The sequence below is a fragment of the Bos indicus genome, chromosome 7 (assembly GCF_029378745.1).
Source record: "Bos indicus isolate NIAB-ARS_2022 breed Sahiwal x Tharparkar chromosome 7, NIAB-ARS_B.indTharparkar_mat_pri_1.0, whole genome shotgun sequence".
Classification (NCBI taxonomy): Eukaryota; Metazoa; Chordata; class Mammalia; order Artiodactyla; family Bovidae; genus Bos; species Bos indicus.
The window spans coordinates 55573255-55579285 of NC_091766.1; the positions used below are offsets into that span (position 1 = coordinate 55573255).

Here is a 6031-nt window from a genome sequence, read left to right on the forward strand (position 1 = left end):
ATTTGCATTGTATTCTCATTTTGTTTGGAGGATCTTTATCTTGAGACTGATATAATGTTGTTTGCATTCTTGGTCCCATCCCCAGAGAATCTGATTTCTTAGGTTTATGAAGGCATCTGAGGGTCTACATGTGTTTACACACCCCTACTGATTCTTATGCAGGTGGTCTTTTGATCGCACTCTGACAAACACTGCTTCAATTTCTTTTTTAAATTTTTTAATTGGGGTATAGTTGCTTTACAGTGTTATGCTAGTTTCTGCTGTACAGTGAAGTGAATCAGCTCCATGTCCACGTATATCTCCTCTCTTCAGGATTTCCTTCCCATTTAGGTCAGCACAGAACACTGAGTAGAGTTCCCTGTGCTTTACAGTAGATTCTCATTAGTTATCTATTTTATCCACTTGTTTAGTTGCTGTCTTGTCTGACTCTTTGCATCCCCGTGGACTGTAGCCCACTAGGCTCCTCTGTCCATGGGATTTCCCAGGCAAGAATACTGCAGTGGATTGCCATTTCCTTCTCCAGGGGATCTTCCTGATCCAGAGATCAAACCCGTGTCTCCTTCATTGGCTTGTGGATTCTTTACCGCTGAGCCACCAGGAAACCCTGTTTATGTACAGTAGTGTATAGATGTCAATTCCAATCTCCCAGCTCATCCCACCCACCCTTTCCCTGCTTGGTGTCCATATGTTTGTTCTCTATGTCTGTGTCTCTATTTTGCTTTGTAAATAGGTTAATCTGTACCATTTTTCTAGATGCCACATACATGTGTTAATATATGATATTTTTCTCTTTCTCACTTAACTTCACTCTGTATAACAGTCTCTAGCTTTAATTTCAGTATCTCTTTTGGGTTTTTTTCTCTGGTCTCTATATTTGCTCCCTCCCCACTTTCTTGTGGACACTTCCCCAAAATATAATATCAAGAATACAGAACATTTATTAGGTTCCTTCCATGTTCCTCAGGGAGCCTAGCCTAATTCAGAACCTGCAGAAGGTATCTTGGTATATACTTATTTAATTGAATCAAATGATGTTTATTTAATATTGCAATTCTGGTCACCATTTTTAGGTTGAAAAAATATATATGAAAAAGAAAGTGAAAGTGTTAGTTCCTCAGTTATGTCCTACCCCATGGACTGTAGCCCACCAGGCTCCTCTGTCCTTGGAATTCTCCAGGCAAGAATACTGGAGTAGGTAGCCAAGCCCTTCTCAGGGATCTTCCTAACTCAGGGATTGAACCAGGTCTCCTGCATTGCAGGTGTATTCTTTACCATCTGAGTCTTGTATACATATATAAACATATATAGATGTATATGTATATATGTGCACTTTTAATGATGTTTAAACCATGAAAATTGTATTTCTCTTGGTCTTACCTCGCCCCTTAGGAATATGATCCTTTTTAAGAGAAAAGTGTTCCTCATTAAGTAATTAGGCTTTTGTCTATGTTTGAGGAAATACCATATTGTCTTTCGTTGCAGTGTAAGAAATGTAAAAGTGGAGAGGCTGGACTAGGAAAGGGTGTGTCTTTAAAATCGCTCAAATCTAGAAATTGGATTTAGGAAAATAGACCATGACTGGGGACTAGGGATATTGGAGAAGGAAATGGCAACCCACTCCAGTGTTCTTGCCTGGAGAATCCCTGGGACGGGGAACCTGGTGGGCTGCCGTCTATGGGGTCGCACAGAGTCGGACACGACTGAAGCGACTTAGCAGCAGCAGCAGCAGGGGACTAGAGATACTTCTACAAACTGCCGCAGTATTAGACCTTTGCTTCCTATGTAAGCAGCCGTCACACTTGATTTGACCGTCCTGATTCTTTGAAGATAACCCTACAAAGCTCTCAGTAATGCTCATTTGCCCAAGCAACTCTTCATAAGCATCCAAAGCAAGTCGGTGGCATAGAGAGGAGTCTCTCATTTTAAAGAGGTAGCCAACTTTGTCTTAATTCATGCTTTCTTGTACTATTGAAAGTCAGCAGTATTTCTTTTTAAACTTTATTTATTCACTTTTGGCTGTACTGGGTCTTCATTGCTGTGTGGGCTTTTCTCCAGTTGCAGAGAGCAGGGGCTATTCTCTAGTTGTGGTACTTGCAATTCTCATTGCAGTGACTTCTCTTGTTGCAGAGCACTGGCTTTAGTGCACACAGGCTTCAGTAGTTGCGGGTCTGGGACTCTAGAGCACAGGCATAATAGCTGTGGCACACGGGCTCAGCTGCTCTGCAGCACACGGGATCTTTCTGGATCAGGGATCAAACCCATGTCTCCTGCCTTAGCAGGTGGATTCTCCACCACTGAGCCATCAGGGAAGCCCAACAATTGTTAATTTTTTTGCCTTGTAACTATGTTTGTTTCTGGGGACTGATGATTACCAAGTAGGCTTTCTTTTTAAGGCATTCCTGTTTCAGGTGTTTCAAAATTATCTTTGATCTTACTCAGAACTCAGCAGCTACATGTGGAATTCTTTACTGGCTTCTCATCCAGTCTTTTCTTTCATCTCTGATTTGGCTTCAGGATTATGCTTGCATTTTTTTCAGAGGAATTATTTTTAAGTGACAGCATTGAATAGAAGTGAGTGAATGCTCTTACGTAATGGTCCTGGGGATGTGCCTACAAAGAGGAGAGTTGAGGCAACTACTTAGGTCATCCAGGCTCCTAAACACTTTCTATTTTGTATTAGCATGACCCTAAACGTTTTATGTTCTCTGTCCCTGGTGACATACACTGTTTGAAACCCCTCAGTATGCCTTGTTACAAACCTATCCAGGAACTTCTTCTCAAATACATGAAGGGCATCAGGACAGAACAAAAACCAATACCATGCCAGACCAAAAGTCCAATTATCCATAGTTTGTGCTTCTAGATTTCTAATTCATATTCTTTACCACAAGGATCTCTAAAAACTATAGATCTTATCTTGAAATGTCTCAGCTCAAAATCCTCAATGGTTTCAACTGCTTGTGTTTGGAAGAAAATATAAATTGTTACCTCTTGGTAGGAAATTATAGGGTGACTATAAAATTCATTGTCCAAAATGGGACATCTTGAGAGTAAAGGGAGTGCTATGAATAATTATATTTGTGCAACAGGCACAAACTCAGACTATTCTGAACAGGAGCAGATGGTTACCCTCACTAAAAGCTGTCTGCAAACTCACCCTCCATCCCCCTCAGTCACTCTGCTCCAATCACACTGGTCTCCTTCATGTCCTTAAATGTGCTAAGCTTCCCCCATTATGCCCCTTAGTTATGCTATCCACTTTATCTAAAACACCTTTCACCTAGCTCCTTGCATCCCTGGCTCCTCACCCATTAGGTCTCAGGTTAAACACCATCACCTGTCTCTGATCATTCTCTTTTGTGATAAACCTCACACCTCTATGCTCTATCCCAGGATTCTGTATTTTTCTTTCAACACTGATTATAGTCATAAATCCTGTTTTTCTGTACCTCTTCCAACTTCTCAGTGAACAAGCTCTCTGTGCTAGTCAGTCTATACTGACTATATATATATATATATTTTATATATACAAGACACATTAATCCATTAAATTTGAGGACACAGTACAAAAAAAAAAAAAACCACTTCAACTAATTTATCTGACAATGCTGTTCATATTCATGACGCCATTTTTTGTTGTTGTTGTTGTGTTTCCTAATAATAAAGGAGGAGACTTAGGGCTGTTGGGCTGATATATATTTGGGGGTCCCCCCTCCCCACCTCACCCACACACCACCAGGGTGAACAGGAGGAGGAGAAGAGAGGGCAGGGCCCACAGCAAAGTTTCATAATCTTGAATGCAAGGGAGGAGGAAGAGAGGAAAGGAAGAAAAAAAAAAAAAAAGAGAAAATACAAATCCTATAATACATACAACAGAGTGGGGATGGTATGGGAATGGGACAGACATGAAGCTGAGGCATGGGGTGGGCCGCTGGGGGTGGGGGGTAGCGGAAGCCCCCCACATTCTTTTCTCTCTTTGATGCTGTTTCCATAGTTGCCAGGCTGAGAAGCCCTCTCAGAAGATGGGACCGGGAGAAGAGGATCGGGGCCTCAGTTGGCCCCCCAGCTGTAGCTGTTGTAGGCAGACTTGTTGGTCTGGGGCTTCTGCGGGATGGAGCTGGTCTGGCTACGTTGCCCGCTGCCCGTCTGCTCCTCCTGCTGGCGCTGGCAACAGAGAATCATCTGCAAATATGGTAGCTGGCCATCCTGCTGCAGGTGATGGTGAAGGATCTGGGAGTGCGGCTGCTGATGGGAAGTCAGGATGTGCATAAAAGGGGCAGGTGGGTAGGCAGCAGCTGTGGCCGGATTGATGGGCCCCCCACTTCCTAGGGCTGAAGGCAAGTTGAAGGAGGCAGCGGGAGTACCGGAATGAAAACCTTGTTTCTCAAAGGACTGCTGGGTTTTGGAGTACACAGAACCCGAGATATCTGGCACGCCTGTATTACTGGAGGTGACTGACACACCAGTGTTGTATCCATGAGACCCATAACCACTTGGCTGTTGGAAAGGGGTGGCTGATGCATTCACACTGACATTCACACCATGCTGCTTGGAAGAGGTAGGAGCCACAGGGAACACAGCAGGCCCATACTGGAAGGTGCTGGGGAGGCCAGGAACCCCTGTGTAGTATGGCAGGCTGGTGTAACTGTAGCCAGGAGGCAGCGCCGGGTTCAGGAATGTCTGCTGCGTGGTGTGGTGAGTCTGCGTCTGGTTCTGTTGGGGTTGGGCCAAGGTTGTGGCTGGGGCCGGGGAGGAGGCATCCCCGCGGCCGAACTTTGTGAGGTCACCAGAATAAGGGTTGCTGGCCAGGCTACCATCCCTCCCAGTCAGCGGAGTGGTGGGTGTGGGAAATGGGATGCTGTAGTAATCCAATGGAAATCTTGTCTGAAGCATCTGCAAGTCATCATAACCATATACCTGTGGCGGGTAGGCATGTAACAGCCCTGGAGCCATAATATATGGATTAGGCAACAATGGCGGGACCCCAGGAGGGAGGTTGGGAGGAGCTTTTCCTGAAGTCGTAGCAACTGAGCTTCGAGTGGAGGCAGTGACGGTAGAGTTGCTGCCTAGGCTGAGGCCCAAGCTACTGCCACTATTGAGACTGGAGGAGACACTGACCACTGGCGGGGGAGCAGAGACTGTGCTGGATGTGGTGGAGAAAGTGCTGGAGGAAGAATGGAGATTCGCCTCACTCTCCACGCTCGTGTGCAAAAGAGTGGATGTTGAAGTGCGCCCAGAAGATGTTGATGACGAAAGGGTATTCTGCTGAGTAGATAACGTGCTGCTGTGTTGTGTGGTGGTAGTATTTGGAATCTCCTCATTGTGGCTCAAGCCACCCAAGGAGGATGAGTGCTGTCCATATCTTCTGTTGTTCATTTACCCAGTAAGATTGTGTGACACTCTGCTTGTCCCAATTCCAAACTCCTGGAAGAGGGTACTGACTGTCCCAGCTTGGCTCAGGTGACCTGCCCTAGTACAGTCAAGTATTATTAAGGGAGTGGGTCAAGGTATGCATTATCTATGCCAAAAGCCCACATTTTTGGGTAGGGACAGTTAAAGGGGTATGGACAAAGGCATGTAGTTTAAAAAGTACCTAAACACATCTCCAGATGGTTTCCTTTCCTCTCTGTATCTGTGGTTTCCTAGGGTAGGATTCTGATACATTCCCACTTCTTTGCTCTTTTAATTTCTGACAACATCTAGTTACGTATTATATTCAGCTCTTTTGAATAGAGAGATTTGGAATTGTTTTCTCACTGATTTGTCCAGTTTTACTGAATTGAGTGGTTGTTTTTGGCATCCTGTAAATAACAAACTCTGATTGAAACTATTGAATCATTTATTTGATGAAAACATGTGTCCCATACAAATATTCTGAACTTGACCCTTGACATCAGGCCAAGAGATTTATTCTGACATTAGCTGCTTTTCTTTGGAAATTAGAGGGTTTATTCATTTTTGGTTGTACGTATTTATTTTGTTTGCATTGCAGATTAAAATCAGATGCATATTATGATTCTACTGATTTAGT

At 44.1% G+C, this 6031-nt stretch overlaps 1 pseudogene; it reads right to left on the reverse strand.

Moving 5' to 3' along the window:
- Positions 1 to 3681: 3681 nt before the first annotated feature.
- Positions 3682 to 5376, reverse strand: LOC109561094 (ubiquitin-associated protein 2-like pseudogene; annotated as a pseudogene).
- Between the last annotated feature and the right edge of the window lie 655 nt (positions 5377 to 6031).